The 8,091-nt window shown below is 44.7% G+C and overlaps 1 long non-coding RNA gene across 1 annotated transcript; it reads right to left on the minus strand.

The window, feature by feature from the left end:
* Window positions 1–442: 442 nt before the first annotated feature.
* Window positions 443–3,636, minus strand: LOC133258831 (uncharacterized). Its single transcript, XR_009740171.1, has 2 exons — window positions 2,529–3,636; window positions 443–897 (listed from the first exon to the last, which is right to left on the minus strand). It is a non-coding gene; the product is annotated as an uncharacterized LOC133258831 (long non-coding RNA).
* Window positions 3,637–8,091: the final 4,455 nt, after the last annotated feature.

Here is an 8,091-nt window from a genome sequence, read left to right on the forward strand (position 1 = left end):
CTTAAGGGGCAAGGGTCACCTAAGGAGCAAGGCCTAAAAGATTCGTACCTGCACAGCAAGAGGAGAGAGCTGAGGGAGGAGAGGTTGGCAGATGATCAGGGCCGATGAAGACTGGACTTCATCCAAAAGACAATAGATTTCAGCAGAGAGAAATGATACAAGTAAGATGTGATTAGGGAAAGAAAGGACTAGCTTCTCCATGAGAAAATTCGATGCAGGGGAAAAGGGGGCACCACAAATCCAGAACGGCGTCCGGTTTTCTGGATTAGGCAATTGGGTGGATGAGGCAAAGACAGGAAGACAGAAAAAAAAAAAAAAAAAGGAATCCAAGAAGCAAAGTTGTGATCAAAGTCCAACACAGCTCTCAGATTCCAAAGCAGCAGCTGCCCATGGCAGTAGCCACAGAAAGAATGACAAAAAAAACAACCATGTCTTTTGCAGCTTTATGAACACATCGGCAGCTCATCAATGACTTTATTTTTTTTTTTTTATTTTACAATACTGTATTGGTTTTGCCATACATCAACATGAATCCACCACGGGTGTACACGTGTTCCCCATCCTGAACCCCCCACCCACCTCCCTCCCCATATCATGCCTCTGGGTCATCCCAGTGCATCAGCCCTGAGCATCCTGTATCCTGCATCGAAACTGGACTGCTCACCAACAGTGCTGCATTGAGTGTTCTTTAAACGAAATCATTTGTATAATGGGGTGAGGTTGGAATCCTTCTAAAAGACTCTGGCCAGGCCAGGCATGTAGAAAATATTTGAGGTGTTACAGGATACTTTAAAAGTCAGCTGTCTGCTTTACCTTCTCCACACAAGAAATTCGATGAGCCTGGAAAAGTTCAGCTTCACAGGCCAGAGTGCTGCCAGACCCACAAGGTGGAAGTCACTGAAGGTAAAAGAAAATTTCAGGCAGTGATTGCTAGGTTTAGTAATAAACAGTCCAGTGAAGGACACTGAGACCTTCAAAACAGCACACTGTGGTGGAACTGGCAGTGACTACAATTTCTACACAGTGCTATTGGTTTTAACAAAAAATAATTTCTTAAAGCCTGTACTTAATGTCTGTAAGTGGCTATTTAAACAGTGCTGTGTTTAAGAGCCTTTGCCCCTCCTATGCAGAAAGCCTGGGCTGTGTGTTACAGGGAGGGAGCCCCACCCATGGAAAATTAGAAATAAAGAAAGCTGGCTCACTTCCTCCCACTTTGACTGTTTTGGGACAAAATGGAATCAGGCTAGATAGACGTGTTGTAGTCTTATTCAGAAGCCCTAAACAATTTCTCAAACGTATGTTTTCTTTCTTTCCCTTTGCCCATACGTCTACTGTATATTTTGACTTTTGATTCCTTGAGGTTCTGTTATGTTTCTTGTTTCTCTCACTCAGGGACCTAAGGTGCCATCAGGATGTTTTAAACTGGTGGGCTTCTTTTCTCGCCATTCCTTATCATCAAGTCGCTGAAGCATCACTCCCGAACTGGTTCTGTGTGATTTCTTCCTCTCTGAATCTGCCAACCAAATGCCCTCCAGCTAAAGTCACATCACATCACACAAGTTAACAGAACAAAGTCGAGTCGATCCCAGGTCAGAACCCCTTCAGTGCAGACGTTGGGTGTATTTACCGAGCATTTACCAGACATCACGTCATATTGAAGGAAACGTTCCTTCTGTATCATGGTTAGCAAAGTTATGGGAAAATGGACTTATATATTACATTGTTTTTTGGAAAACTAAGTATGACAGCCTAATTGAAATGCAGTATTTAATAGAAATATTTACAGCTTCATACAGGAACTTTCAACCAATGCTCTTAGAGATTTCTTTCCCTTATTACCCATCTCCATGAAAGTTGTCTCTAATGCATCTGATAATCAAACACACACACACACACACACACACACACTTCTAATTTAGGACATGAGGACATAGAGTTATTCCTAATGCTTCAGCAGTTAACCCCAATGAAACAACCAACACTTTATTTCTAATTCCCTGAAAAACATAAAGCTGGCAATGAATCTATAAGCAAAAGCCAGATCTACATTAGCAAAATGAAGCACAGAAATAAAGCAATTATTTAAATAATTTATCATGAGCCTGGGGTAGGTAGCTGAATTACTTAAATGAATATTTCAGGGAGAAAATGCATTTTTGTATAAAAAGAAAAAAAAAAAGGTTTTGAAGACTCTCTCTTGGCTCATTGCACAGAGAACAGGAAAATCATTACAATGATGAAGTCTATGTGTACATGTTAGTACCCCTGCTGGAGCTTTGCTTTGAAAATGTTCAAAATGTTACTGTGATTTAGAATTTGGGGGCATTTGGCTAAATAAATAAAAATCTGGGAGTACAAAACAATGGTACCAAACACCTGGGCTTTGGTTCTTTCCTCCATCCTTTCCTGGGTCCTACAATGTAAAGGCTCAAGAACCTTCCAGGTGTAATTTCCTTCCCTGTACTCATCTCTAGGTAAGTCCAAAGTCAACGTTTGGTCTCTAGGTGAGTCCAAAGTTAAACACTTACCTTGACTGCAGGAGACAGAGGCAAATTTTGAGTTTCTCAAGATGAGATACTTCTTCCCTTCCTTCAGCGCTCAGCCCATCTCAGAAGGCAGGTTTCTTTGCTCTGACTTGGCCTCAGTCAGTTCCTCTATTTCTGCCACACAAGAACCTTGGGTCAGGCCCTCTGAACTGGCTGGGAGGATACAGGGCAGGGCACCAGGCTCTCTTGCCTAGCAGGGGGATTTTAGAGCCTTGCCACAAAAATGTAGCTCATAGACCACCAGCAGCAGCCACATCTGGATGCTTGTTAGGAAAGAGGAGACTCAGGCCCTACCTACACCTGCCAATTCAGAATCTGAACCAGCCCCCAGGACACTGATCTTGAGGACATCGTGGGACTGGGAGAGGAAGGGGGAGATGTTGAGTAAACTGGCAAAGGTGGAAGAAAAAGGGAAGAAGGATCACAGAGGGTTGCCCGAGTCCAGAGCTCAGAGGTCTGAAAAGAAGCAAAAGGACTGTAAACAAACCAGGTCATTGAATCACAAGCCCAGAGCCTGCTGACTGTTACTGCAAGCGGACGGTCCGCCCTCAGGACTGCAGGGGTGAATTATGGCCACCAAGTGCTCAGAGGCCTGGCTATAAATCCTCCCCTGCATCCTTGTTAACCGTGTCCTTCCCTGGAGGCAGGTAATGTACATAGAAGATGTCCAGTCCCTTGGTCTTTATTAGAAGCTGGAGGATGTGGGCTGGGAGTGATGTGAGTGTAGACAGGAATGCCCAGTTTATACTCTTTCTCACCTGAGTGAACATGAGGCAAACATGCCGTTTCCACGGTGGGGATTGTGTTAGCTTCTATTTGAACATATTATTGCTGCCATTAATTTGATTATTTTATTGACTGGTTTTGCAGAGCTTTGCATCCTGAGGCTTTTCTTTTTCTAAGCAGAAAGCTCACTTGAAGATGAATGTACATATTACACACGTGGCTGAAACCAATTTCTTCTTTATTTGTTCTCAGAAAAGATGGAAAACAGCTGGCAGGCTTCTTCCACATGTCCTTAAAGAGCACAACTGAGTCCTAAGAATTCTCTTACTTCTGAAACTCAGCATGACTCTGTGGGGCTTCTGGGCATGGAAGCCTTTCTGTGCCCTCCCCACCCCCGACCCCCCGCCCTCCCTGTTTCTTGTTTATAGGGAATAGGCTTCAGCCTCCATGACCTTCCCTGAGTGTCAAAGGACAGGCTCAAACAGTAGCTAATGAGGGAAGGGAAGGGATGCGGATACACTCCAGTGCTCTTGCCTGGAAAATCCCACGGACGGAGGAGCCTGGTGGGCTGCAGTCCATGGGGTCGCTGGGAGTCGGACATAACTGAGCGACTTCACTTTCACTTTTCACTTTCATGCATTGGAGGAGGAAATGGCAACCCACTCCAGGGTTCTTGCCTGGAGAATCCCAGGGACGGCGGGGCCTGGTGGGCTGCCGTCTCTGGGGTCGCACAGTCAGACACGACTGAAGCGACTTAGCAGCAGCAGCCAAGAAACAGTAATGCTGCTTCTTGGGACAGGAGCCTGGTTCTGCCTCAAGACACAGCAATATCTTGAGCTCCTCGGCAGAACTAGAATCCATAACAAATGGAAGATGTTAACTACTTGATGGAGCATTCTTCATTCCAGAGAGAAGGTTACAGTTTGATAACCTCCTGAGCCTCAGAAACTCATCAGGAGACCACCTGCAGCCAGATTAGAGGAGTGTAGACCCTGCACAAACCCTGATCCTTATCAGGAGCTCCACCCTTGAACCATTGCTGTAAAAACTCCTCACCAAATCCCTCTGGGTTGGAATACACCGTTTTGAGGCATTAGCCCCTTCTGCCCAGCGAAGCGATAAAGCTATTCTTCTCTACTTCACTCAAAACTCTATCTCCAGGATTCCAATTGGCACGGGTGCGCAGAGGCTGAGTTTCAGCACCATTTTCAGGCTAAAGAACCCCAGGCCTAATCCCCTTGTCAGTAACATCAATAAGACCATTTACTGCCACCAGCTATGTGTGAAGTGTGATGCTGTTGTCTCCTAATTTCATAATAGACTCAAGTTCCCGCTGAGTTCTAGTCTCTGGTTCAAAAGCTCAGCCATTTAACTTCTCTTTTCCTGACCAGACTACCTGCCTTGGCTGCAAACCAGGGTTGTAATAAGTATCAGATGAGAACACCCTGTGGGAGGGAGCAGTTCATCATGTAAAGGCTCACTGCTCCTGTGGAGCTTCTGTTTCCGCCTGGAACTTCTTCCATAAAAATGCCCACGCAGGATTCAGAGGCAGCTGGTACACTGACTAATGCGTGGCCGCTGGGCTACTACTATCAGTAACTACCTCTCTGTGCAAACAAGGCAGCCCTCCCATATCAGACAACTTTCCCTCCCAAAAAGCATTATGCTCTCCTGCTCATGATACTTGTCAAACTTTAACTCCAACACTGCTCTTCACACTATTAGCCACATTCGCCCCCACCGGAGCCATCAGCGGGTCCTCCCCAGAGCCCCCCTGGGTCAGAGTCGTCTAAACACCATCAGTTACTCCCTTCAGCTAGCAAGGGCAAGGGAAGTTAATTTATTTGAATGTCAGATGTCCTGGAGAAGTCTGACTGCACTTTAACACGTCTAATCCAGATTTGAAATGCTGCAGAATGAGATTCGGGGTTCCAGATAACCAATCTGGGGACGTAAGACTCAGATTCAACATTTGCTGTTGTTCAGTTGTTAAGTCATGTCCAGCTCTTTGTGACCCTATAGACTGCAGCACGCCAGGCCTCCCTGTCCCTCACCATCTTCTGGAGTTCACCCAAGTTCATGTCCATTGAGTCGGTGATGCTATCTAACCATCTCATCCTCTGTTGCCCCTTTCTCCTCTTGCCTTCAATCTTTCCCAGCACCAGGGTCTTTTCCAATGAGTCAGTTCTTTGCATCAGGTGGCCAAAGTATTGGAATTTCAGCTTCAGCATCAGTCCTTCCAATGCATATTCAGGGTTGATTTGCTTTAGGATGGACTGGTTTGATCTCCTTGCAGTCCAAGGGACCCTCAAGAGTTCTCCAGCACCACAATTTGAAAGCTCTGTCTGTGTCACAGTTTTCCTCTCAGGAAGCAAGCATCTTCTAACTTCATTCAACATAATGCTTTTTCACCAATGCAGATTCAACATCCCATAATGCTTATTAAATAGCATCTTTCTCTCCACTGAGTCCTGTGGCAGATATTTCACCTGTATTGGATATTTCATCCTTACAAGTAGCCTTATAAGAAAAAGAGTATTACCCCATTTCTACAGTTAAGGAAACAGAGGCTCAGGGATGCTAAATTTCTTGTCCAGAGTCATGCTGCTACTTGGAAAAACTGATGTTCAAGTCCAGGAATCCCAATTCCCATCCAGATGGCTGCCTGCAATGCCACACTTGCCATCAGAGTCATGTGGAAGAAACATTCACAGCACTTCTCACGGAAAGCCTTACCTTTATTACATCTGGGAGCTTTGTAGAAGTATCTTGAGATGCTTAAAAAGGAATGTCACTTGCTTGATTTAGCTGAATATCTATTTTCCTGTCACTACTTACCTCATAAGGGTGCAAAACACATGAAGTCCCGACTGCAATGCTTTATAGTGTTCATCTAAAATGACTAAGAGTTATTTCATATTTGGCAGAGATTAGTACATTCTGTCAGCCTGAAAGAATTTTTGGCCAACAGGTTTTATTTGGATCCACAGTTGTTAACTATTAGAGATGTCTGAAGAAACACTCAGATCAGGCTGGTTGAAATATTTAACTAATGGCCAGAGTTGACTGAAACTGAGAATCTCTAGTTCTATCATGCCACTGGCAACCAAAAGCAAAGAAGAATTTAATTTTCTCTCATCATTCAGGACATAGATTTTGGGAAGCAGATTAAACCTTTCTGTTCTAAGATGTGCTAAGTGGATGATACTGTTTCACAGATTTAGACTCTCCATCCTGTTGAAGGATTTATCATTTATGAGAAAAAGCCCAATGAGTTGTATTACTTGGAAATTTCATTTAACTCCTGGCAACAAAGATCAGAAAGACAGTGATTTCTTTATTTTCATAAAAGAAATCTGGAGGCAGGCAGTTTAGGGCTTGTGTGGCAGTTCTACCATGTCATCAACAGCCCAAGGTCCTTCTATCTTTCTATCAACCATTCCAGTAGCTTCTACTATCAACATGGTTTCTTGGTCCTTGCTAGCTGCTGGGGCTCCAGCTAGTGTTTCTACATTCCAAGGAAGCATGAGGAAGGAAGCAGAGCAAAAGAGGACTTAAGAGCTGTCTGTTGCCTCCTTACAAAGCCTTCTCAGACTTACACAAAGCTTCCTATCTTCAAGGGAAGCCAAGTTTCTTTCTTCTTGTTCTTAGCCAATAAAAACTGAGCTTTCTTACTAAAGAAAAAAAGAGTGAATGGGTATTGAATAGTTGACTAAGTGTCTCTTGCAGTTACCAGAGATAAAAGACTCCCTGTTCATTTGGAACCTTCTTTGGGTGGATTCCAACCATGGAATCATAAGCTTTTAGAAAGATCAACTAGTCCAACACCTGCCTTTTAAAGCTTAAGAAATGGAGGGCTAGAAAAGTCACTGGACCTGGCAGAGACAGTAAAGGCAGCATGCATTAGAGCTTGGACTAGAAATGAGGCCAGAGATTAGGATGCCAGAGGTCAGGTACTTGGTGAGGGCTCTCTTCTTGTACTTCCTTAATGGCCATTCCTTGTTGTAGTGTAGGCACAAGGAGAGAGAAATGGTCCTATTTTTATAAATGCATTAATCCCATTTTAGGGGCTCCACCCTCATGACCTTATTTAACTTTAATCACCTCCCAGAGGTCCCACCTCCAAATTCTATCACATGGGGGATTAGGGTTTCAACATACAAATTAGGGGTAGGGGAACTGGACACAAATATTTGGTCCATAGCATCCACTCACCACTAACTGCTCCAGGCTTCTACCTCAAGGCAGCCCCCTGGATTTGAGGGCTGGCAGATGGTGTGGAAGGACACACTAGAAGCCACGCCCCCTGAAATAAGATTGGTTACGAAGAGAAGGGGTGGGGCTGAGCACGCTCAGTGCCTTCCCCCCAACTCTTTTCTCCGCCCCCTGCCAGCTACAAGAAGAAGCAAAGCAAAGAAAGACCAGAGGCTGTCATCTAACAGGCTACTCCAAACGGAGCATCTTCCACATGAGATTAGAGAAGAAGATTATCCCCCTCAACACCTGTGTTTATCTGTATCCTTCATGGTGTTCTACACAGCGACCCAAGGGCACCCTCCCTGACCTACTGTGAGACTCACTATGCTGTTGAGTGTGAAAGAGTCTGGAAAGTAAGACCCCAAAAGGTAAGGAGACTTGTTCCACATCACACAGCAAGTTGAGGGCCAGCTGAAAGTGGCCCCCCTTTTGGAGTTTTCTCTACTCTTGGCTGCCTGTCTGACAAAGCAACTGTACACCACCCAGCTAGAGACCTGCTGGAGCACTGGAAGTGCTCACAAAATTTTGCTGGATTTAGAGAGCTGCCCTTGCAATTAACAAA

This window comes from Bos javanicus, chromosome 13 (assembly GCF_032452875.1).
Source record: "Bos javanicus breed banteng chromosome 13, ARS-OSU_banteng_1.0, whole genome shotgun sequence".
Taxonomy (NCBI): Eukaryota; Metazoa; Chordata; class Mammalia; order Artiodactyla; family Bovidae; genus Bos; species Bos javanicus.